Source organism: Elephas maximus, chromosome 3, assembly GCF_024166365.1.
Source record: "Elephas maximus indicus isolate mEleMax1 chromosome 3, mEleMax1 primary haplotype, whole genome shotgun sequence".
Lineage (NCBI taxonomy): Eukaryota > Metazoa > Chordata > Mammalia > Proboscidea > Elephantidae > Elephas > Elephas maximus.
Genome location: NC_064821.1, coordinates 180,530,203 through 180,557,229, shown reverse-complemented (window position 1 = coordinate 180,557,229; position 27,027 = coordinate 180,530,203). Strand labels below are relative to the sequence as shown.

Below are 27,027 nucleotides of genomic sequence, written 5' to 3'. Positions count from 1 at the left end.
TTTCTAAAGAGAGGTTGGTGGATTCGAACTGCTGACCTTTGGTTAGCAGCCAAACACTTAACCACTGCACAAGAACTACATAACCAACCTAAAAAAGATAGGCTGGCATTTCAATATTAAAAAGGTGTCAATGTTCTTAAATCCATGGAGAAAGATACTAAAGGATTGCTACTAAAGAATTGCTATAATCTTTGGCAGTCACACAATGCTTATAAAGTGAATCTGAACTAAAATATCACCCCACAACTCAGTTGTTTTCATGCTAGGCAGTTCTCTGTTCCTTGAAGCAGTTTGAAATTCATAATTATTTATCCTACCATGTCTTAGTCATCTAGTGCTGCCATAACAGAAATACCACAAGTGGATAGTTTTAACAAAGAGAAATTTATTCTCTCACAGTCTAGTAGGATAGAAGCCCAAATTCAGGGTGTCAGCTCCAGTGGAAGGCTTTCTGTCTCTGTCGGCTCTAGGGAAAGGTCCTTGTCATCAATCTTCTGGTGGTCTAGGAGCTCCTCTGAGCAGGAACCTTGGGTCCAAAGGAGGTGCTCTGCTCCTGGCTTTGCTTTCTTGGTGGTATAAGGTCCCCATGTCTGTCTGTTCACTTCTCTTTTATATCTCAAAAGAGATTGGCTTAAGACAGTACCTAATCTTGTGGATCTCATCAATATAACTGGCGCTAACCCATCTCATTAACATCATAGTGATAGGATTTACAACACATAGGAGAATCACGTCATATGACAAAATGGTAGATGATCTCACAATACTGGGGATCATAACCTAGCTGAGGTCACAGATACTTTTGGGAGACACAATTCAATCCATGACAAACTCAATGACTAAGCATTTATATTCTAGAATCAACCAAACCTGGGTGTGAATTTTGACTCTGCTAGCAATTATGTGACTCTCCGCAATTCATTTAATCTGCAAATACTTCATTTACCTTGTTTTTATAATAGAAATAAATACTAATACTTGCCTCCTGAAATTATTGTGAAGGCTATTATGGGGTAATTGACCAGCTAAAATGCTTACTTTTATGTATGAAATATATTAATAATCAAAAACATCAGCTTTTACCAATGTTAATAATTCCATCATATAATTTTTGGACAAGAATTCCCATCAAATAGCATGCAGTCAATGATAATTGTGACAATTTATTTGTTCAGCCACAAAACAATTTACTTCACCTTTCCCACATAATGTGGATATTATCACTCTCTATCTGGGCATTTCAAAGATCTCTGAGATGTCAATACCTCCAAGGAATGTTGCTCATTGCCTTAAAAGTCTTCTTTTATAATTCGTTAACAACATCATACTCATCTTCGTTCCTCACAGTTTTCCCAGACACAGGGTTTCATTTACAAAGAACAGCAATGACCTCAGGTTTTGTATTTTTCCCCAATGATATCATTGAGAGCAGTGAATGTGAAATTATCCATTGTTGAATTAGTTGCAGGCAAGACAGGGGCCTGGTCATACCAGTATATTAGATTCTCAGTTTTTCCATTAAGTGTATGTGGTTCCTAACTACCTTTCCAACTGCTTTTCTTATTTCTTACACATCTGAAGGTAAGGCTTATCCCAGTTACTAAGTTTCTGGTGCCTCTGAGCCCTTCACTATTATTTCCTTCGCATAGAGTGCTAGTTGACTCTTACTAATCCATCAAAACTCAACTCAGAGCTTGATCCCTCTCTAAAGGCTTCCATAGCTCCTGTCCACAAGCAAATTTAGGGTACAGAGGTCTTTTATTTCTCATAGTGGTACCCATTGGAGGTAGGGGTGGAACATATCAGAATTATCTAGAGAAGGTTTAAAAACTTCCCAAATGCTGGGGCAGTAATTTTAAGACAGGGAACAGAGGGTCCCCAAATCTACAAACAAAGTAACAGGAAATGGGCCAGGGTGCAGAAACAAAGCCTTTCCTCAGAACAATGGGGCAGGGTATTTCCTCAGAAAATAGCCTGCAAACTTCTTGAAAGTTGTCTTTCAGAAGAAGCTGGAGAAAACCAGCCCCAGGGACATGCGCAGACCATACACCTGTGACTGCTGTGTGATCTTCCTCCAGGGGCAGTGAGGGGTTGAAGCAGCCCGGAGACTGCGCAGGTGCGACACCCCATAATAAGTCCTGCTACAAATCCCAGAGGCCTCTGGGACAGGAGCCATCTTGGAAAGCTGCTGCTTGCACCGTAGTTAACATATCCCCGCCTATGCCTGTGAATAAACAAGAATCTTTTCCCGCCCAAGAACTTTTAAAAACCCAGACTAGTCTTTTGTTCTGTGAGATGGGGGTAAGCGTTGTTTTAGGCCCCCCTCATCTCCGCTTGCAAGCCTCTTCAATAAAGCTTTGCTTGTATGGAAAACTCTATGTGCCTTACCTGTTCATTCTTGACCAGTGAGAGGCAAGAACCTTATTCTGGTAACAGTTTCACTAGGGTTGGCATCACCCAGTGTGGTAACTCATGGTGTCACCCCACCCCGTGGACCTCCTGCAGTAGCAGACCATAGAGAACCCTCAGCAATGTTTTCTGTATTACTGTTACTCATAAATTGTAATTCCTGTGTAGCATGCCTTTTTTTCCTTTAATTTCTACTTCATTCCCCCAAAATTACTGATATAGGTTCACCAATACCAATTACCACAATATTGTAGCTAAAACTCCAGAAAATTTTACAAAATCAGTGACTATGAAAACACTGACAGCAATGAAAACAACAGTATGTGCTTGTAGCTCTTGCAGAAAAAACTGTGGGATTCGAAGAGTCATTGTAATTGGGTAATACTGACGGCTCTGACCAGAGCGCATTAAAAAAAAAAAAAAACCCAGTGCTGTCGAGTCGATTCAGAAGGTTCAAAAAGTAAATCAGCGTAGAGTTTTAGCCTTGTAGGTATATTGATACATGTCAGCTGGTCTTACGAAAAATGTTTTTGGCGTTATAATGAACTATGGGGATATTTTTATAAAAAGAACAACTAATTTCTGCTGAAACACTGCACAAAACTTTTACAGACTGTTTGGTGTCACCACCTCTGACAGTGTTTCCCAGTGCAGTCCCTACCCTCCACACCCCCAAGTGATGCCACCGTGCTGGGGGCTTTCCTCCACCCAAATACTGGGGGAGTGAGTGCAAGAATGTGTATTTAAAAAAATTCCCCAGTTACTTCTAATAGAGCATCTCCTACTCCTTATCTTCTTGTAGAGAAACACAAATTCTTGATTTCATGCTCCTGAGAGGTACCTGGTTACATTATTTTATAATAATCCAGTTCTATATATGATACCATCAGTATGTCCTGAAAGAGCCTAGTTTACACGAAGCTTGCTAAGAACAAAACTGCAACTTCCTGCTAAACTTTCAGAACAATAACTGTCAAATATTGACCCTTACACCAGGACCTTGAGCCCAAAGGTCAGAAAAGGGTTCATTAACATAGCAAAAATCACTCCCCTAGATGGAGACTTAACAGGATAACGAGACATGCTACCATCATAATGAGGGCTGTATTGCGCTTGCGTAGTAAGAAAATGTGCAAAACCTGTAGTTGTGTGATTTGTTAAGAATATCCTCCTTCCTTAGAGTATAAAAGATCTGATCTGTGTAACCCAAGATGGGCAGAATCTGAAGACTGCATTCATCTCTGCCTCAGCTTGTGCACAAACTCGGAATATATCCTCTCTTTTTTCCTCATCCTGGTGTTGTCTTTATTGGCGAAAGTCACATTGTGTCTGAACCCAGAACTTGAGCTGGGTAACATATCTGTCACCCACTAAACTTTTCAAGGTCAGGAGCTTCTTGTCATTTTAATCCTGAGAATTAAACAGGCTGTTTCGTATATAGTAAGAATTTTATAATTATTTGTTGAATGGATAAAATTGATTAATGCATTATAACCCTTTTCATATGGCTTCATAATTTTTGCTCAAAAGTTTCTGATTCTGCTAGGCTGTGTCTTTCTTCAGAGTGAAACAGTTTCTTAATCCATTTTTGCATTTCCAGAGTTCAGTTCAGTCCTAAGGACCTGATGGGAATCAATAACTGTGTTTTTATATCTATAGATGAATGAATTTATTCTGGGATCATCTTAATTATTTTATTGTCACTTATGCAGCAATCTCAAAAAGAATAAATAAATGCATAGTAAATATTTTTTATATCCAGAGAAAAAAGTAGTCTACTTATCAAGGTTCAAACGGTTGGTTTCACAGGGAAACCCCCAAGCAATCATCCATTTGTAGTGTGTACAGAATCATAATAAGATTAGCTTTCTGGTATTCTAGCTCACAGTAGATTCAGAGCAAAAAATTTGAATGGTCTGGTTGAAATCTACTGCAGAAAGATACACTAACTAACAGCAGCAAAAATTGATAGCCTACCAGATAACGTTAAAAAAAAAAAGAAAGACAAAAACTCTACATAGCTGAGAAGTTTGGTATTTTAACCCAACACCAAACAACTCCAAACAAACACATGCATATTCAGAATCATTCTACAGTGTATTAAAAAGTTAAGCGGTTTGAATTACATTGAAAATATCATGCACATGAGTATATATTGATACTCATTGAATAGACATTGAAATATAATACATTGAAAATAAGATTTACCTGAAAATGCTAAAACAAATACATCTTTCAACTCTCTGTGTACTAGAACTTGAGCTCACAGAGAGGTGAAGTACACATGCACACATAACATGGCGGGATAATCCTGTCATACAACCCACCCACTGCCGCCGAGTTGATTCCGACTCATAGCAACCCTATAGGATAGAGTAGAACTGCCCCACAGAGTTTCCAAGGAGAGCCTGGAGGATTTGATCCTGTCATAGAAGCAAGCAATGATCACAAAAGGAGCTACTCACTTTGCTTGGAAGAGCCATGAAATGCATTAGCAAGAAGATGACAATGAAGCTGGGTCTTCAAGAACGGGTAGTAGTTTTACAGGAGATGAAAGCAGTGAGAGCCTTGAGTGTTTGGGGTGGGGAGAAGGTGAGAAACTCACTGTAATTGGAGCATAGGGAGGGAGGGTCAGAAATGAGTTGGGAATGTTGAAGAGAGTTGAAGACTTGTGTGCCATACTGAGGAGGCCTGAATTAACACTGTCGGCAAAAGAGACGCAGCAAAAGTTTTTTTGGCAAGGTAATGGTATAATTACTTTTATTTGTTTCAGAGAGTTTCAGTAGCCTAGTGAGCACAGATTCGGTAGGGTGATCAGTTAAAGAAATGGTATACTAAAAAAGCTATTTAGAAACAACTGGATTGGAGAAAACTAAGGAATGAGTGGAGCTACTGAGGCCGACCCTATAACCGAGATAGGGAAATCAAGGTGAGGCATAGGTTTGGGCAGAAGATGCAGCTTTGGATGTGCTAAGAGGCACTGGAGTTCCTAAGGTTCATCTAAATGGAATGTTTTCATAGACAGAAATACAAACTGGAGATTCAAAAGTCATTGGAGCAGGAGATTCAGATTCGTTCACTATCATTCCCAGGAGCGAATGAAGTCATTGAAAGAGACAGAACGTTCAAACAGAATGGGAAAAACAAACAAACAAAAAGATGACCAAGGACAGAATGCTGAGAGATAACATTACTTTAGACACAGGCAGAGAAAGTAGGATGAGCAAATGTAAAAAGAAGCAATAGTGGGAAATGTAGGAAGAGGAAGGGGTGAGGTGGGGTTTGTCCTGTACGCCAAGAAGGAGAGAGTGTTGTCAAGATATCAACAGTGTCATGTATTGCAGGGAAATGGATTAGAAAATGATCACAATAGGCTGTTTAGTCACACAGTGTAGAAGCCACTGATTTGTTTCATCTGGTCAATGGATTAGCAGAGCCAGCCGTGTGAATGCTGCAGACTAAGGAGCAGGGTGAGATCCAGGAGAATGAAAACAGCAATATGAAGTTCCTTTTCAAGGAGTTTGACCATGAAGGGGCTCAAGGGAAAGCATGATGATGTTAAATTATAGACATGAATATTCTTTTGATAAATACAGAGTTTCAAATGATTCAAAATTTGAGATTTCTCAGCAAAGTTTGCTATCTTGTAGTTAAGTCAGCTGTAGTAGGTATAGGCCTGCTTGAATTAAGTACTGTACTTTTTCTTAGAGGGAATTTGTTTTTAAAAATTAAAAAAAAAAAAAGAGCTTAGTTTCGCCTTTCAGAAATTTTAAGTGCCTGCAAAAGCTATTTATCTCTCTTCCCTGCAAAGATCTAATTTACTCTAGTTTAACCTCATTTCAATCAGAAAGTTAGACTTTCCAACTTAAATGATGATGAATGATAATTATTCTGTAATGAAACCTCAACTTGGCATCAACAAGCTAGGCAACATGGACTGGAGAGAAAAGTGTTGTAGCTGATTAATCTGTTTTTAGTAATGAAGATTAACATTTTGATACTTTCGAGAATTCAAAAGTGTTGTTCTATCTTTGCTTTTGTATCAACTCTCTTGAACAGTCCCTCTAACTCTATACCGTAATAAGTCTAATACACACACAAAAAAAAGAAAAAGTATTGATTTTTAGAATCCTTTTTTATTTCCCCCCAAGAAGGCTCAATTACCAGACAGTCCTAGGTTCTACGGCTGAACGAGCATATGGGTTTCATGGTAGTAGAACATTTTAAAAGGCTGATGTCAGCTGAAAAGGTGAGCTTCAGTGAATACTTAAAACTCTTTTAATCTAAAATTTAGGTTTTTTCACAAAACTGGTAGAATTGCTAAAATAATAATCTTTCAAAAGAACATATAGTACTTTTGATGTGAATAACCTTCAATTAGGACTGAACGGCTTCATAGAATGTGATGACAAAACGGTAAGGAATACAAGAGTGGAAACCCTGGTGGCGCAGTGGTTCAGTGCTATAGCTGCTGACCATAAAAGTTGGTGGTTCGAATCCACCAGGCACTCCTCGGAAACTCTATAGGGTAGTTCTTTCTACTCTGTCCTATAGGGTCGCTATGAGTCAAAATCAACTCAATGACAACTTTTTTTTTTTTTAAATGCAGGAGTGTCCCATGTCCTTTTTCCTCTACTGCAAGGTCCCCTTCTTCCATTGACCTTCTTTATGTAACCATGGATTTATTTATAGGAATGTGAGGAGAAAATATCCTTCCCTCAAGAAAATCCCCAAGGTGACTTAGCATTGCATTCCTGATAATTTTATACATCGTAATTTATTTGTCTGGGAAGAATTGTCTTCGATAAGTAAAAATTAGGCTCATGAAATGATAGGATAATAAAACACAGGCTTTTGTATAAAAATAAAAGAAAAAAACATAAATATTCTACTATAATCAAAGTCATTTGATGAAGTTCGACAGGGTACTACTGGAAGATATTTTAAGAACAAATGTCAAGTTGGAAAATTTCCAAGCCTTTTATCTATTTATATGTATGTTCAAAAGGATTAATTTTTAGAGTGTATTGTGTACACACACATCCACACACACACACATCCACACAGATGCACTTCATAATCATTTTCCAACCTGTTACACTTTAAAAAAACAGACACGTGTCAGACTAACCCAGAGGGAAGCCAGGAGTTGGACAGCACCGTATGAGGTCCCTTGATTAAAAAAAAATAATAGTAATATTAACATCCTACATTGCCTCTGGCAGCTTTCAAAGTCCTCTCATTCCATTCTCAGAGTAACTCTATGAAGTCTTTACTACTCCACTTTAAAGAAAAGGGAAGTAGCTCAGAGGTGGTGGTGACATTTCTAAGGCTATGAATAGTGAGTTGTAGATCTAGGTTTTAAATTCACTTGATTCCTAAAGCATTTTTCTTCCCTGGTATGACAGAGGAAACGCTGGTGGCATAGTGGTTAAGTGCTACGGCTGCTAACCAAAGGGTCGGCGGTTTGAATCTGCCAGATGCTCCTTGGAAACTCTGTGGGGCAGTTCTACTCTGTCCTATAGGGTCGCTATGAGTTGGAATCGACAGCACTGGGTTTGGCTTTTTTTTTTTTTTTTTTTTTAGTATGACAGAAAGGAGCCCTGGTGGCACAGTGGTTAAACGTATAAATCCTGTTTCCACTATTTACTAGCGTAGTGCAGTTATTAGTTTATCTTTTTTCAATTAGTGGAGAGATGGATGGTATTCAGAGAGTTTCTGTTTGGCTTAAATGATGGAATTCTCGTTCAGCATTTAGCTTTTGCCAGGCCAATTAAGCACTAATAAATATTTACTATTGTCTTTTTTTTTTATTGTCATTATTCCTAAATAATCACTTTTACATATTAAACTCAGTTACGTCCAGCTCCGTAGTCTAGCAAACAGAAAATATCTTCACTTTGAAAATGTAATATGCCTTCAACAATCTTTCAGTTTTCATTTCTTTTCTGGCCTGCATTAATATCTGTATGTGCATCCAGAAAGCAGCCATAGTCACCATGCCTTTTCAGCTCTCTAATTCTGTAAGTTAAAATCTATGTATGTATACACCCATTGGTTATGTATATATATACATTTGAAATTTCTTTTCAAATGTATATCAGTGTGGGTGGCTTTTGAAGATGCCTTCTCTTTTCCCAATTGACGGTGTTGGTTTTCAAAGACTAATTATATTTTGAAATATTCTACCATTAGACTGTAAATAGACACACATCAGACTAGCCCAGAGGGAACTACGAGAAATTCTAATACATTTGTTGAATAGAATGCTGTCCCCACCTCTGATGTGCTCTATTAGGTTGGTTGTACTGCTACCATTATCCATCTCTGGGCCTGAAGGTCTACACTGCAGGAAGCTGTTGCTATGGTCATTGTCTTCCTTGTATTTCCAGTGTATAACAAAAATTCTAATACTATAGTAATAATAATGATTAAAAAAAATAGTGACAAATATTCAACATCTAGTAAGTGTCAGGTAATATGTTAAGAACTTTGATATATACTATATACTAAATACTAAGTAATTTGATTTCTGCAGAAGTTCCCAGTAAAAACCCAGTGCCCTCGAGCAGAAGTTAAAAGAGGCAAAAGTCATTATGGATATTATAGAAATGAGGAATTTGAGGTGGAGCAATATGAAATAGCTTGCCCTGGGTCACACAGTAGAACTGGTAGTTTTCTCTAGCCTTCGAACTCTTTACGACAAGGTACTGTATGAGGAGAAGGGCCAAATATTCAGCACATCTATCCTTAAAAAATGAGAACAGGAATCTGGTCTCACCTCTACCCATCTGCCTACATAGTTTCTAACTGGCCAGTGGGTCTCCAAATTTTTTCCATGTTGATTTAATTAATGAGTAGACATTATATTGAAAACCACTGCAGATCTCTAAATCCCAACTTCCCTTATTTGTGGATTAGACTTCCTGAGTTACAAGGACTGCGAATCCCAGCGTGACTAACAATTTCATTAAGCAGAATTATTCCTGACCTCATAGTCTTGGGTGAAATTCATTTAAAGAAATTAGTTTATGAAGCAAAGTAATTAAATTTCAGTATTAATGAAGAAAAATGGAAGGACTCTGTATAAACTAGGCTTTTTAAACACATAAATTTCCAGACTGGGAGGAAAAGTACTGAGATGGCAATTAGTGGACAATCTGAAAAAGCAATTAAAAATATATATTCTAGGAGTTGAATAACAGCTATAAAGTGGCACTTCACAGTCTCTATGCTGAATTTTGGAGGCTTGGTAGCACAGTGGTTAAGAGCCTGGTTGTTGACCAAAAGGTCGTTAGTTCAAAACCACCAGCCGCTTCTTGGAAACCTTATGGGGCAGTTCTATTCTGTCCGATAAGGTCACCATGAGTTGGAATCGACTGGATGGCAATAGGTGTATGCTGGATTTAATGCGATAGTATTATTCCAAGTATTCTGTCCTATCATCAGATCATTTTTTCCCACTTTGAAGTTAAAAAATGTTTGCATGGAATCAAATTGGAAAATGTCATCAGATTTTATACCTAACTTCCAGTAATCTAACCAGAATGGCCTTGCCAAATCTGAAGCAACTCTAAGGAAAGACTTAAACACTATCATTTAAGTAAGTGTCACAAACTAGATTTTAGTTGAATAGCAAAATGATTTAACTTTACTTGAATAACAATTTTTGCAAAAGCAAGGAAACTATTTACATAAATGAGTGGCTTGCTCATGCTAAAAGAGAATTTATCAGAATTCTCTGACAGATTCAGTTTTGCTCTGTTAATTTATTTACTGCACTTCAGATTAAAGGATTTCAAAAATGACACAAGAAGATTGTAAATATTTAAAAGATGGTGACTCAGATCAGCAATTCTTAAGGTCCCGTCTGTTTAAAATTTATGTTTCCCTTATACTTAAAATGAAGACTGGGATTGTTCATAAATATTCATTTCATGAATATCTTACCACGACTCTCTTTCTACAGCGGAAGCCACCTACTCTGAGCAGCTTTAGAGTGCAAAGCATGTTAGAGGGAATCGACAAATGCCAGAAGGTGGTAGTGCCAAGTGTTGGATGGCTTCTCAAGCTCTCTTCTCCATACAACAGCTCCCAAGGCATCTGGGCAATGAACATTCTGAGACAAATGATGGTTGCTGGGCCACCACATAAAGGTATGCTCCCTATAATGCTTTTACAAGCTTACATTTACTGAAGCATTTGTATATCCTCTGTGGTTGAAGAGTGGCTAAAAAATAAATGTTACATTCAGCAATTTAGGGCAGTCAATTAAATAGCTCTACCTCTGTTGTTTTGTTTATATTTTTTGTTTTAGGATGAGAACAAGTTTAACCCTACCTAAAGTAAGATGACATTTTAACGTTAAACTTCCAAGTTGAATACTGAATTTTTACATAAATAACGAGCATGTTGTACTTTTTTTTGTTTTTGCCAACCTTGCCCTCTCCACCCTGAGAGGTATTTTTGTAAGCATACTATGCAAATTTTTATGTAAAAACATAGCATAGTGTGCTTAGGAAAATACCTCATTGGGGGGGAGGGCAAGGTTGGCAAAAAAAAAAAATCTTGTAACACGTTATTTGTGTAAAATATGGTGTTGTCATTGATCTAGTTTATTATGCTTTTTCATATTTCAATTTTAAATTTTTTTCATAATAATCATCCTATCTTAGCCCTGTATGTTAAAATCTTTTAGAGATTGAATGGTTTGTCCAAGGGTTTCAGTAAAGGATGCAACAAATCATTGTGCCATGTAATTGTGTTCCTTTTGCCCTGTGAGGGGCAGTGTCCTGTAGTGGATTGGGCACTTGATGTACAATCACCAGGCCTGATTCCAGTCATAGCTCTGTCACCTTCTTAGGGTGTGACTCAGATCAAAATTTTAGTTTTTCAATCAGAGAAAGAGAATAAAACTTACTGACACAATGACTGAGGCATGATTGCTAGTGAGTGGATCTTCACTGAACCATTAGAAGAACAAATGAGATTACATATGGAAGTTTTTTTGTGAACAATAAAGTAGTATACAAAGATTAGTTATTAAATATGTAGACTGTTATAATATTTAAGTAGAAATCAACGATGCAAGCCAGAGTTATTTCTAATTTGGCCATAATGAAGCAGTCTAGAGTTGAGCCAGAACCTTGAAAATGTCAACCCTCCTGTTTACTTAAGAAAACTCTATAGGAGTGACACAATTAATACTCTTTGTAGCTGCTGTTCCAGAGCACAGGTTCTTTTCCTTCCATCCACTTTTCTCCTTATTCCAGAAGGACTGCCTGACACTGGTATGGTGTCTTGACCTCTATTTCAAAAGCTGGAGATCAGGGTACATATATTTTGTCCTAATTCAAGATGCTCAGATTTTATTTAAACAATTACTAAATCTTAGACACCAATTCTTCAAAGGGCTGTATTTTCAAATACTACATAGAACAAAAATCGCTATCAGAAGTTAACTATGTGTATTTCAATGATTATATATGTTTTTTTGGAATATGAGAAGGAGGGAGTAATGAATAGGTAAAACCTGTCCTGGGCTTGTAGTTTTTAGTGCTACTTTCAATATTGACCAGTTTTTTTTTTTTTTTTTAAATTAAATGCCAGGAATAGATTGTTGTCTGCACAATCTTATAAAAACATGATCTTCATTTAAGTATTGTAAAGTGAATTAGTTGGTTACATCACATTTAAATACTTAGGCTTTAATGAGATAGATCTTTTTCATATTTTATTGATGGAACACATCTTCATTAAAGCTTAGCTGCAGCTGTAATGCCATTGTAATAAAGCCTTAGGGCTACTGAGATTTCCTCAGGGTTTGCGGGATAAGTCCTCTCTATTTGACAAGCATGGAACTGGTTTAGGATATGTGTAGCAAGTGGCATCTCTTTAGATATAGCTCAGGTGTTGAGAGGACTTCATGAGCATGCCCATGAGGCACAGTGGGAATGCTAAGTGCCTTCCCAACTGGATGTCCTAGAGAAGCTGCAACTGAACACCAAGGCTCTCATTTCATTGCAAGAACACAAGCCACTGTAAGTTGGCAAGCCTTTGGAGAGAACCAAAGATGGATATCATACCTTAGAAAGAAACATCTGCCAGAGAAGTCTAAGTACAGTTTTTATTAAAGGGAGGATATGGAGGGCTGTTTATTCTAAATTGCAGGGACAGTGGCCACATGCGTCATTCTTGGGTATTGAGTGTCCTACTACAATATGCAGCATGCCTGTGCCAGGGTGTTCTGCTATGGATCTTGTCATTGCCAGGGAAAGGAGAATATAAAATCAGCATGTTGAGCCCACAAAGCACATATGCATTTATATATGTTAGTCCAATTTATTAAACTATGATACTAGGGGCAAGGTGACTTCCAAAAGCTGGTAACATTTGTAGGCTGCATCAACTACAGTAATAAAAAAAAAAAAAAGATGGTGCAATTTCTAGCGTTGAGGCTCTAACATTGGCTTGAGTTTGGCGGTGGTAAGCAGCATCAGAGGTGGAACCATTAGAGGCAATGCTCCCGTACCAACTGGGGCCCATGCCAGAAGCCATTAACTGGAAGCTAGCAACACCCTTAGTAGCAACCCATCTTCCGGATCAATCTTTTCAATGATGGCAGCAGAGTTTCAAGAAGCAAGTTCATGATGGAAGCAGAAATTGTTTTACAGAGCCTTAGAAAACAAAGAAAAAGAGAATCCCTGAAATTGATTAAGGATCACTCTTGGTACAATTTGTTTGTACACTTCCGGATCAGCTGCAGCTCCATTAGCAGAGATCAGTTACAAAAACAGTATTTGAATGGACCAGATCATATACTTCAATCACTCAGTAATCGTTGCCCTTCAGAGAAATCACAGGCACTGCAAAATATATACGGTTTAATCATATTTGCTGACTTATTGACCAGTGATTGTGAGAGTTCTGAGGACTATCACCAAGAGGTGGAAATGCGGAGAAGGTGATTTGGAATGAGCTAAATTATCCGCCCCACCCTCCCCTGCCTTGAGGTTCTAACCAAGTTAACGGAAACCTGTGAAACTTCGTGGGGTTCCAATGGACTGTGGTGCCTTCTCTCATCAAGGACTAATGAGAACTCATTTTTGTCTAAGACGCAAAGTGTGACCAAGTGTTTATATATTAATTATTACATTTTCCTTTCAGTATTAGCTTTTTATGGTATCATTTACGTGTGCTTCTGATTCTACAACATAGTTTAAATTGTCCCCTTTCAAATTTATTCATATTTCTCCTTATTCCTGTTGATATCTGCATCTTACATAAATGATAAACTATTCCTTAAAATAGTAATCTTTTTCCAGTTCAATATTTTGGTTGCTTTTCTGTACCTTAAATTATTTGAAGCTGTGCTGTACAACATTTCATCTTTCCTTTGTAAAATAGATTGTTTGATATTTGTTAGATATTTTATATGCCTTTGCTGGATTTAATGAGCTGTTTTGCTTTTGGTGCAATACATTGGGTCTGGTTTCAAAATCTTTTTCTCCTTTTTTTTTATCATGGCTGGACTATCACTAGCTCACATAATAAAAGTCAGTTTATATAGAAGCCTAGATTCAGCAAGAGATCGACTGGCATTTTGATAAATACAATTCTGAATAGCAAATAGCCAAACATTTCTGTTCTCTAATCAGAAAATTTTAATTTACAGAGGAAAGATACAAAGGCTCTTTGGTAAAACATTTTCAGAATTTCTTAAAAGTTCAGAGTCAGCAGTTCCTCATCCATGAATTTGTAGGATGGAAAAGCCCCTTAAAAACCATTTTTCTCCCAAGTCGCACTCTTATTGCAATGGAAAAGAGTTTGTAGGAAATGAAAAAAACTCAGAAAGCGCCCCCTTCCCCCTAAAAAATCTGGGATTATAAAAAGCACAGCTGAACAACCAGCAGCCAGATCTTTTACTGTCAGAAACCCCATCTGTTTTTCTGTACTATTGCCTAAATATTTAACATCATGTCTAGCCTTCCAATGGGGGAAAAAAAAAAGTTTTTAACTATTTCCTCACTGATTACAACTTTAGTCATAAACACCAGGAAAATTCACACCACAAAACATAGTTTTCATTAACTTTATTTACATTCAGTGCCTGGCAATTTAGCCATATGAAAGAGACATAAAACATTTATTTGATTTTAAAATATTATTCACTGTAAGATGCAACATAAAATGAATAGTGTTTTGGGGGAACACTACTTGAAACATACATTTTGGTTGTAAAATAATCCAATTTTTGTTAAGTGCAAAAGAATGTGTACGTTAGAATCAGCAAAAATGGCACAGTAGTATTTCTACTTTCAATATTGGTATATTATGTATTTCTTTTAAGAGTAGAGGATCCCTGCTAGTTATGATAATCTTGTACAGTTATCTAGTCAATATCCACATATACTAGATTAGAGCCATTCTGAAAAATACCAAGCAAACCTTCAACCAAACTCTTTTATGTCTCTGCAAACTCTAGTCAGCACAATCTCTCAATCCTGAGGCTGTGGCTGGCTATAAGACGGTGCTTTTCTGGCACAATGAGAGCTCCTGGAACTGGAAAAACTGCGTTAGCAGCTGGGACAGCACTGGTGTAAGCCTGGCAGGGAGTTAGGAGGTAAAATGTGAGATGCTGATTATGAGTTTGACATCTGCTTCATTTTGATACAAACGACAGTAATTCAGACCCTCTCAACAAGCTGGATGACATTGACCAGATATAGTCGCTAGCTATAGGGTTGCAATGAGTTGGAATTGGCTGGATGCCAATGGGTTACTGAGCAGCGCTATGAAGAAATGACAGACCACAGCAAAGCAGATGCAGTTGCCAAGGATGGGAAAATCCAGGCAAATATTAGGAGATCTTATGAAATCTAATCTCTTTGATGGAGCCCGACCACCCCTTCTATAGCAACACTGATCACACCGAGGATTATCTACCCTCCCATGAGAAGCTAAGGAGCACTAATGCCTGGTCTTGCTCAAATTAAGAAGGAAAAATGGGTACAATGGCAATTGTCTTCAGGATGCTGTCAAATATCTTGATTGTGTCTCTGCAGAAACCATTTTGGAGCTGAGCCTACCCACTGATAGTCCCATTGTCTATGAGTTGGACAAGAACTTAAAGCTCAACAAATCCATGCATTTCCTGGGGGTACAAAGAGATTGTGTGCACAGCAACTGCACAGGACACAGTCAAAAAGTAAGGGAGGAGGAAGCCCGCTAGTACAGAGAAATTCCTCAATACCCACTTCCCTGTCCCTACCATACCTCTCTCTTTACGTGCCATACTGACAACATCCCTTAGAAACTCAAGTTTTAGCTGCAGATATAAGCCTTGAGGCTGCCATTCTGATTCTTTTCGTTTAGACTATTTTGTGTTCTGTACCCACCCTCTCAAAGAATCTATTCAGTATTCTTCTGTATATGGCTCCTTAGTTCTAGTCCTTTTGTAGTGGTTTATTTACCAGGGACCTCCTAGAATGAAAGACAAGGGCTAAGACATGACAGACCAATGATGACCAAGAGAACCTAAGGTTATTCATAGCGTCCAGCCCTACTCTGCTGTAATTGCCCCAGGGGGGCGTCCTTCATCCCAGTGGAATGGAAGATAAATGTAACCAGTGTTGCAATTAAAAATAAAGAAAAAAAACTGATCATCTTTCTACATTGACCTCAGAGGTAGCTCAGGAGAGTTAGGATCCATCTTAAATGTTTACATAAATAAAAAGAATAAAAATCCTTCCAAGATTTCTACTGTCAGTTGAGGTAATGTAGTCATAAAACGTTTCAAGCCATTCCTTACACCACTGTGGTGTAAGCTTCCTGACTTCTAAGTGGTAGGAGGAGTACACCCTGTTGTCTATGTATGTCAGAATCTCTTCCTGACTCACTGTTTTGCAGTGGTGAAATACCCTTGATACACTTGATAATTCCAGCTATCTTTCTCTGTGTCATTTTTCTTAATCATGTTCTAGTTAATTGACTTTGTCACCTGGGTCCAATACCAATTTTAGCATAATGTCACTGTCATTCTATTTTTGGCCAAAGCTGTATAATTAAGTGATGTGTAATTAAAAAGCGTATATTATTATTCTGTCTTTACATTCTCAGGAATGCACACTTTTAGAGTTACATGTTACATGTGTGACAGACAAACATCTTCAGAGTTAAATGTATCCATGATACTAATTATATTTAGAATAAGAAGCATCAAAAAGTAAAAAGCAAAAGGGAGGAAGATTCCATCTGGTCTCCCAAAGGACAGCAGAAAACATCTTAGTATCTTTTTTTTTTTTTTTTGCCTTAGTTTGTATTGCTTCTCCTTATCCTTAGAACTGCTGTTATCAAGAGCTTCAATAATAAGTTCAGTGTCAGGATTTATTTTTTTTATTCATGACACCATAAATGACCAAGGAGAATTTGTACTCTGCTTGACTTCTTAGATCTTCTGATTCGTATGCCCATCCGTGGACTTTCTGGAGTTCCAAAACTCTCTTAATATTCCTTCGTTTTTTTCCTGGTTCCCTGGGATTTCCCCCTTCATTTGTTATTTATTTTTTACTTTTCTCTTCTTGTATATCAATGATGTTCATCAGGTTTTCTTTTTCTTTGGTAATTTGAAGAACCACATAGGTTCTCCCTAAGACACATATAGACATCAGAGACAAAAGGAGAGTTTGAAACCTTGTTGACTCAATTAGTTTCAATTAGTAATACATAATACAAAAGCTTCAGCTGGGTTTGTGAATATTCAAAGTAGGCCTGAAGTTGAATTTGGGGATATGGATGAGATAGAATGTAATTGTGCTGCATAGTTTAAATATTATGTAAAGACACAAAGAAATCTTGGGAAGGAAGGAGGCTGGATGGTAAATGGGTTGGAGGTGATAATTTTATGTGTATATCAAATAAAGTGCTGCTTTTCACATTTGGTTCAGCCTAAATGCAGGGTAAAAAAGAGCTTATTAGAACAAGAAGAAAGAAGTAAAATTCAGGGCATGGAATGAGTTTTTAGGTCAATATTATCTGGATCTTACAGTAGAGGAAGATCCTAGCTGTTATCTGGGGAAGTTAGTCTTCAAGATAGCATTACCACGTGAACACATGCCCTAATATTAACAATCTTTTATGTTCCCCTATCAAACTGGATCTGAGTTATGCCTGTGTAATAAATGAAGTGTATAAAAAAGGAAAAAAAAAATGAATTTAGAGACATAAGAAGCTTTGTAGCTACCACCTGTTTTCTTGGAATATTGGCTTGAGGGAAGCCAGCCACAGGCTGTTCTAGCCATTCCAGCTGGGACATCTGACATGTGAATAAAGAAGCTATGTTGTTGACTCTGGATACCATCTGACTGCAACCTCATGAGAGACTCCAGGTAAAAACCACTAAATTTCAGGGAGGTTGGTTTCACAGCAATAGCTAATTGGAGCACACTCTTTTAGCAGATTACTACTGATGAAGGTCAAAGGCCACAGCCTTCAGTGTGGATTACCTACGCCTAAACATAAAGAAAACAAAAACTCTCACAACAGGACCAATAAACAACATCATGATAAATGGAGAAAAGATTGAAGTTTTCAAGGATTTCATTTTATTTGGAGCTGCAATCAACATCCATGGAGGCGGAAGTCAAGAAATCAGAAAACATATAGCATTGGGCAAATCTGCTGCAAAAGACCTTTTTAAAGTGTTGAAAAGCAAAGCTATCACCTAGAAGACTAAGATGTGCTTGACCCAAGCCATGGTGTTTTCAATTGCCTCATATGCATGTGAAAGCTGAACAATGAATAAGGAAGACTTAAGAAGAACTGACGCCTTTGAATTGTGGTGATGGCAAAGGATATTGAATATACCGTGGACTGCCAAAAATTGAACAAATCTGTTTTATAGGAAGTACAACCAGAATGCTCCTTAGTAGCAGGGATGGTGAGACTACATCTCACATACTTCGGACATGTTAGGAGGGATCAGGCCCTGGAGACGGACATCATGCTTGGTAAAGTAGAGGGTTCATGAAAAAGAGGAAGACCCTCAATGAGATGGATTGACACAACGGCTGCAACAATGGCTCAAGAGTAAGAATGACTGAGAGAATAGTGCAGGACGGGCAGTATTTCGTTCTGTTGTATGTAAGGTCTCTATGAGCCAGAACCAACTCGACAGCACCTACCCAACAACAGTAAGATCATACTTTATTTTTGTTGACCATTTCCAATCCATTCAACAAACATTTATTAGATATCTTATACTCTGATAGGTTCTGAGTATAAGATAAAGAAAATGTCTTATCATTATCCTTCGATGGATCACTAATAATGTACCCTTAGTTGCGTAACTTCCTCTTTTTAGAAACCTTAAGAGGGAAGGTAATGACTATTTTAGTATTTGTTACAATTATCTTCTGTTTGGGGATAAATAATTAGACCTTATTTTAGAAATTACCTAGAGATTTTTTTTTTTTTTTAAAGAAACTGTAGTGCACTGGAGCCCTGGTGGCACAGTGGTCAAGTGTTTGAATGCTAACCAAAAGATCAAGAGTTTGAATGCACCATGTGCTCCTTGAAAACCCTATGGGGCAGTTCTACTCTGTCCTATAGGGTTGCTTTGAGTTTTGGTATAGTGCATTAGGAAACTATAATCAACTGTAAATGAAAAAATTTAGAGATCTGACTTCATAGAATGAAAAAAAATTTCATTATAGCAAGAAACACAACAAACAAAATAAAGCAACAACAACAAACCACAGACTGGGACGAAAGAATTATACATCTATGACAGAGAAAACATTAAAATTCTTAACATTCAAACAATTCCTAGATCTTTATAATAAAATGTGAAGCAATCCAGTAGTAAAGTGGGTAAAAGTGTATGGAAACTCAACCCACAGAATAAGAAATGAAAATGGGAAATAAACATATGATAATATATTCAAAATCATTAATAGGAAAAAAAAACTTTTTAAAAACACAGTTTTTTCCTCACCTTATTAAAATTGTAAGACCTATGAAATCTTTTAAGTTAGTTTGGGGTGGAGAAACTGATAGTTTCTTACACAGCTCAGGTTGCAAGGATTAGAAGGAGAAGGCACATGAATTGCTAAAATCTTTTGCAAAACAAACAACAGTTTCTATTAAAATTATACTAATCCCACTGTTAGAAGTCTATTATAGAGGGAAAAATCATCAATACATAAGAATATGTGTACCATGCTTAGTGTAGTATTGTTGGAAACAATATGAAAGTCAATCAATATGAGAATAAATATATGATTATGCATCAATACTGCATAATTGTATGCAGCTATTAACCTGAATGAATTATATCCATAAGTATTGACTTGGAAAGATACTTGTGGTATATTGTTAAATGGAGGAAAAAGAAAAAACAAAAAATAAATTGCAGGGTACTCATGGGATGATTTGTTCTTGTTGATTTAAAAACAAAGAAATAGGGGAAGTAGAGAATATGCATATGTAATATAAATATGTATACATATTTGTATATACTGAAACTGGCATGAGAAGATATAAATAAATCTATTAGCATTAAATAACTAAGGAATGAAAGATTTGAGGGAGTTGAAAGATGATTCATTTTTTTCTCTATATTTATACCTTTAGAATTTGATTATCTTATTTTTACACTTTTAAATGTCTTATTTTTCATATTATTTGAACCAACAATTCCACTTCTCAGAATCTTGACTTAGGAAATAATTGAAAATCCAGGAAAAAAATTACACGGCAAATATCTTTACTCACATTATATGTAACAACTAAATTAGAAATAGTCCAAAAATTCAATTGCAAGGGACTGATTAGGTAAATTCTGTTACAGCCCTAACTGTGATATTCATGAATATTGAAATTGTGTCTCACAAAGAGATACTGAACTCAGAAGATGGTTAGGATGTAATATCAAGTAAGAAAAGGATGATAAACATTGCACACGTGGAATAATCTGAAGGCATAAAGCATATACACTCTTATACGCTGTCATGGATTGAATTGTTTCCCCCAAAAAATGTGTGTATCAACTTAGTTAGGCCAAGATTCTCAGTAATGTGTGGTTGTCCTCCATTTTGTGATTGTAATTTTATGTTACAGAGAATTAGGGTGGGATGTAACACCCTTACTAAGGTCACAGCCCTGCAGCACCTTTTATCTTACAAGAGATAAAAGTAAAGGGAAGCAAGCAGAGAGTTGGGGACATCATACTACCAAGAATGCAGCCCCCAGAGCAGAGCACGTCCTTTGGACCTGGCGTCCCTGTGTCTGAGAGGCTTCTTGACCAAGGGAAGATCGATGACAAAGAATCTTCCTCCAGAGCCGACAGAGAGAGAAAGCTTTCCCCTGGAGCTGACACCCTGAATTTGGACTTTTAACCTACTAGACTGTGGAGAATAAATTTCTCTTTGTTAAAGCCATCCACTTGTGGTATTTCTGTTACAGCAGCACTAGATGACTAAGACACACACATTTATAATCACTCGCTCTCACACACTCAGAAAGTAAAACAATCTGGAAGAAAACTACTGTGATAAAATCTTCTTCTAGAATTGGAAGTGATATTGTTTTCATTTCACTTTTTAAACTTTCCTGTAATTTCTAAAAATTTTTATAGTGAGTATCTAGTGATTTTGTACTTCCCGAAAAGTAGACATCATAGCCAACATGAGCATACGAAAACGAGTTAGGAGTTTTATGAATTGTTTGAGTGGGATTTAGTTGAGTCGTCCTTCAAATCAAGGCAAAACTTTGTTTCTAAAAACTATGTAAAATACTTACTTCACATGGCTATGCAAAATAAGGAAGCTTGGTGGCACGGTGGTTAAGAGCTCGGCTGCTAGCTGAAAGGTAGGCCGTTCAAACCTACTAGCTGTTCAAAGGGAGAAAAATGTGGCACCCTGCTTCCGTAAAGATTTATAACATTGGAAACCCTTAGGGGCAGTTCCATTCTGTCCTATGGGGTCGCTATGAATTGATGGCATTTTTTTTTTTTAAAGTGGAGTAGCCATTATGCAAAAACTAAAATAAAAACGAAAGAATCCATAAGGTTTTTTTTCAGTTTTACTGTATATAGAGAATACCCTGAATTCTAAAACTCAATGAAGAGTCACTTAAATGACTACTCATCACTAAAAAGACACAATTGAAGTAATAATATGGAAAGATTGACCTTCAATACTAATAAAAAGAAGTAGTGGTTTAGCAAATACAAGAGAGCAGGACAGGTTAAGGCTGTTGAAACAAATGCGTTTTCAAACAGCAAATATTTCCATTTTCTAGCAGATAGCACAAGTGTTTCAGGCCTTATGTGATACAGCATAATTTTAGTCTAATCAAATGTTTGAACGACCTGGGAATTAGTTTAATAGAACAGCCTCTCATCCAATAAGTTATTAGTAATAAGTTAGTTTTCACAGCGATTTAGCAAATTTGTCTCCCTACTTATTCTGATTGGACTGATGTCAGCATCCTGCAAAGACGTCTTGGTGGGAGAGTGTGTTCCTTTTACCCAGTCCTCAGAGTTTAGTAGGATTTGGCTAGAGCTTTAAATTTGCACTAGTTAACCCACTCCATGAACCATTAACTTCATATGCTAAATACACAGAGGCTCCCTGTTTGGGTTAAAAAGCAGGACAAATGAAGTCTTTTGCAGTGATTAAAGCAGGAAATTTTAAAACGGGAATTCATTTTGATAGAAATAAAAATATCCTTTATCATGTATTTCATAAGGAAGACCGCTACAATATGAATGACATTCTAATTATTAATAGATGAACATATTAAACTAACAGCAATAAAAGTAATATATGAACATCAGAGGAAAAGAACAATACTGATGAACCACTGACCAATATTACCTTTAAAAAAAAAAACCCGAAAAACCAAACCCGTTGCCATTGAGTTGATTCTGACTCATAGGGGCCCTATAGGACAGCTGAACGCTTAGAAGCAGGTTTTTCTATCGGAACCAATTCTTTGCAGAGCATACTCATTTTATATTGATTTGCCTTTTTTCATTTAGGTTCACAAGCTCACTCAATGCTTTCTTGATGTGATAAATAATAAAAACCAGTATTTATATGCATTAGATCATCTACATTAATGCCATTTTCATTTTTGTAAAGCCAAGCACGGTGCATAGCTATTTAAAAAAAAAAAAAAAAGATGCTTTCTTTTGCTGTTTCTGCTGAAGACTAACAGACTGTACACAAAACCACCTACATTTAATATTCATTACTAATATTTAAAGTTTCAGGTTTGGCAGGGGCATTATTTACCACAGAAATCATGAAATGTAGTTATATTTTATTACATATTAGAACCATATGAAACTTCCATTTTTTAAAGATATAAATACTTAATATGGTCAATTTTATATGGTTTAATTTAGTACTATTTGTCCCCAAATCTTAAATTTGTCTTGACGTGCACTGTGAATAATAGATTTGGGCACACATAGGACAATATTTAAAAAAATTTTTTAATGAGTAAGTAATTTTAATTATGTAAAGCTTTTGATTACTCTTTAGCTCAATATTTATGTGTTTTCTCTGACTCTGCTGAACAAGAATGAGACTCCATAATTTTTTTTTTCCTTGATCAATATTATACAGGGGGACCAGGAAGACAGGCACAGACCTGGCCTCATTTCTGCACCAGAATGCTTAGAGCACCTGGCAAGGTAACAGAGTTTTATATGCGCCGCCCCCCCCCCCAAACCCTTCTTATAACAGGCTGATGTGTATAAGAGACAGTCAGAAGATAACTGGTCAAATTATTGTTTTATTCAAAGACTTCATCTGTAGATGCTTATGATCAACAACAACTGAACAGGGGGCTTTAAATTGAAAAGTGCACATTGCCTCAACAATCACACCTTTCCCTAATATTTTTCCAAAAATCAAAGCTTTGTAGAAAATAATGGACGCTCTTTAGAAATTACTTGGAGAAATTTAATTTACAATATGGTCGCAACTTCCTTCTCTCTCTCTCTAAGGTATTTCATGAAACTAAAGATTTTTGCCTGCTCACACTTTAAAAATAGTGAAAAATTTACATGCAGGATAGTCACTATTTTGACTGATGTCCAAAGTTCTTTTTCAATACTCATGAGTTGCTCTGAACATTATTCTGGCCTAAGCCAACTGCAGGGGCTGATGGACCTCTATAACAGAAAAAATCTGTGTGTAAGCAAATATTTGTCCTCCCTGTTCAACCTCTAAGTATTTAACAAAGCTAAAGCAATTGTGTTTACAGTTGGCTGCTAACCAAAGGGTCTACAGTTCGAATCCATCTGCCACTCCTTGGAAACCCTATGGGAGCAGTTCTATTCTGTCCTGTAGGGTCGCTAGGGGTTGGAATCCACTCAATGGCAATAGGTTTGGTTTTTTAGGTTGCACTTTTACTATTTCTGGTGAAGGATAACAGAGAAGAAGCACTTCAGTTTTTGCAAGTAGAATGTTTGGTCTATTTTACCTGTATTTTCTTTTTTCAAACCGCTGATGAACCTAAATACCTGAGTCCTTGACTTCTCCTACAGGTTAAAGGATTCTGAAAGGTCTGTGTCATACAATTTTTGGTCTGAAAGAAAACTGTCAAACTTTGACAAACATGACTATGGCCAACAAAGGTCTATTCACTTTACATCAAACTAATTGTAAAATTCGTTTCCAGAGTAAGTTCATAGAAGATATATCATAGGAAACCAGAAATACATGCAACTAAGCGCTCTACTAATGAGAAGTCAGACGGGAAATGATTATTCGATATTTTAGAAAACAATCTCTTTTGAGATGTTAATAATATACAATGAGACCCATATAGTGGTAAACATATTCGTTATCTGGCTTATTAAATCAATCTAGATTATTTAGTTCCACAATCATTGCCCACAGAAGCAGCAGCCAAGAAATAAAACTACATATTGCATTGGGCAAATCTGCTGCAAAACATCTCTTTAAAATGTTAAAAAACAAAGATGTTACTTTGAGAACTAAGGTGCATGTGAAAACTGGACAATGAATAAGGTAGACCGAAGAAGAATTGATGCATTTAAATTATGGTGTAGGTGAAGAACACTGAAAATACCATGGACTGCCAAAAGAACGAACAAATCTGTCTTGGGAAAAGTACAGCCAGAATGTTCCTTAGACGTAAGGATGGCGAGACTTCATCTCACTTACTATAGAAATGTTATAAGGAAGGACCAGTCCCTGGAGAAAGACATCATGCTTGGTAAAACAGAGGGTCAGCAGAGAAAGGAAGACTCTCAACGAGATGGGCTGACACAGCGGCTGCAACAGTGGCCTCAAACACAGTGATTGTGAGGATGGTGCAGGACCGGGCAGTGTTTTATTCTGTTGTACATAGGAGTCACTGTGAGTCTTAACTGACTCAACGGTAACTAACAATAACAATTTAAAGCCTAGGGATAATTTTTCAGGTAGATTGATTTTTGTCATTTTACGTTGTATAAACTCAAAGAGGATTGCATTTATTCAGACTGTCTCATTAAATATTTTCTGTTTTAGAAAGAATAGAGTTTATTGTATAATGAATGCCTATATTAGCATTTGCCTTTATGTCATATTTGCATTTTCCTTTTAAAATTCATTTTAACTATCTGTTTTACAGTTTAGTGCATGTAACAATAATGCAAATTGTAACTGAATTTCAACAACTTAAATGATTTGTTCCTTAACATGTAACCTCAAGTATCATTAATACAAACTTCATGTATTAAAAGGATAGCTGCCTTCTTTAAGCTTGCTATTAGTGTATTTGGAAATGTTTTCCCCAAACGAAGCTGAAAATATCATATATGGTGTAGAAGCACCTGAGAGATTTCTTTTTCATTCAGAACTCTTAGGACATGGAGAACATGGGCCCAGCATTGAACTGTTGGCCTTTGCAGAGAGAATAAATAGGAATACCAATAGATATAATCATTTTTTACTTCCAGGTCAGCTGGGGGTGAAGGGACTAAGTAAGATAAATGGGCTCAGGTTTTTAACCTTTTGTAAACCTTTTTCTGGAAGTTATTATGCCTTTGCACATGCAATTCCATCTTTATTTTTAACCTCCATTAATAGGATTCATTTCTTTATCAGTTTACCATAGCCTTGCACAAAATGTAAAACTCCTCATAGAACTCTTGAACCTTCCAGAATGTTTTCATGGAGCTCAAGAAGTCCATAGGCCTCAATGTGGAACACCTGCCCTTGAGAATTCTCCAACTTTTTTGACTACAGATAGTAAAAGAAAAGGAACTATATATACACTTGTGCATACACACACACACACATATACACCATTTCCTCACTTATCAACATGGTTAGTTTCCAAAGACCAGATCGTTGTGTGAAATCGGTGTTATGTGAAAATGGAGGACGACCACATCATTACTTAATGCCAAATTATATCACTATATAACTGCCATGTTACATCATTACATAACTGCCAAACCAATGAGAATCACGGCGAGGCCAAGTTGACACGTAACCTTAACTGTCATAGCTAGCATTACTCTCTTCCTGCACCTTGGTGTTGGTTACTGCCAGATGCACGTCATTAGTGTGCAGAATAGTTGGATAGTAGATTTTTTACTATTGTCATAAATGTGAAATGTTGGATAACAAGGTCACCTATTCCTCAGTTATCAACTCTCTCGTTACTCAACATTTCTCATTTACGACAATAGTAAAAAATCCACTATCCAACTATTTTGTGCATTAATGACGTATGTCTGGCAGTAACAAACACTGAGGTGGAAGGTGAGAGTTACAACACTGTCTGTGATGGTTAAAGTTATGTGTCTGCTTGCGTGGGCTATGATTCTCAGTGGTTTGGCAGTTGTGCAATGATGTAATTTGGCAGTTATGTAATGACGTAGTCATCCTCCATTTTCACATAACGCCAATTTCACGTAACAACCTGGTCTTTGAAACCTAACTATGTTGATAAGTGAGGACTGGGTATATATATAATAGTGTGTATATATATATATACACACACATTCGGAAACCCTGGTGGTGTAGTGGTTAAATGCTATGGCTGCTAACCAAAGGGTCAGCAGTTCGAATCTGCCAGGCACTCCTTGGAAACTCTATGGGGCAGTTCTACTCTGTCCTATAGGGTCACTATGAGTTGGAATCAACTCAACGGCACTGGGTTTGGTTTGGCACACACACATACATACACATATATATGTATGTATGTACGTATATGTACATTTGTGTGTGTGTGTGCATATATATATTCCAATTACTGTAAGAAAAAGTCTGTCATAACAAAAACATTGAAAGGATCGAAAAGGTCCCAATGTTAGAGTTACACTGTTCAAAACGAACACCACTACCAGTTAACCTAAAAGTGTACAATTCACTGTAAAAAATAGTAAACTATAGATACCACTACCAACACAAGGGAGTCCCTGGGCGTCACAAATGATTAAGTACTTTACTACTACCAGGCTAAAGCTTGGTGATTCAAACCCACCCAGAGGTGCCTGAGAAGACAGCCTGGCAATCTGCTTCCAGAAGACACCCTTGAAATCCCTATGAAGCTGTTCTACCCTGTACACATAGGGTTACCACGAGT

At 36.9% G+C, this 27,027-nt stretch overlaps 1 protein-coding gene across 2 annotated transcripts in view; it reads right to left on the bottom strand.

The window, feature by feature from the left end:
- The window catches only part of OLFM3 (olfactomedin 3), a 218,221-nt gene that overhangs the window by 87,466 nt on the left and 103,728 nt on the right, over positions 1–27,027 (bottom strand). The window lies entirely within an intron of this gene.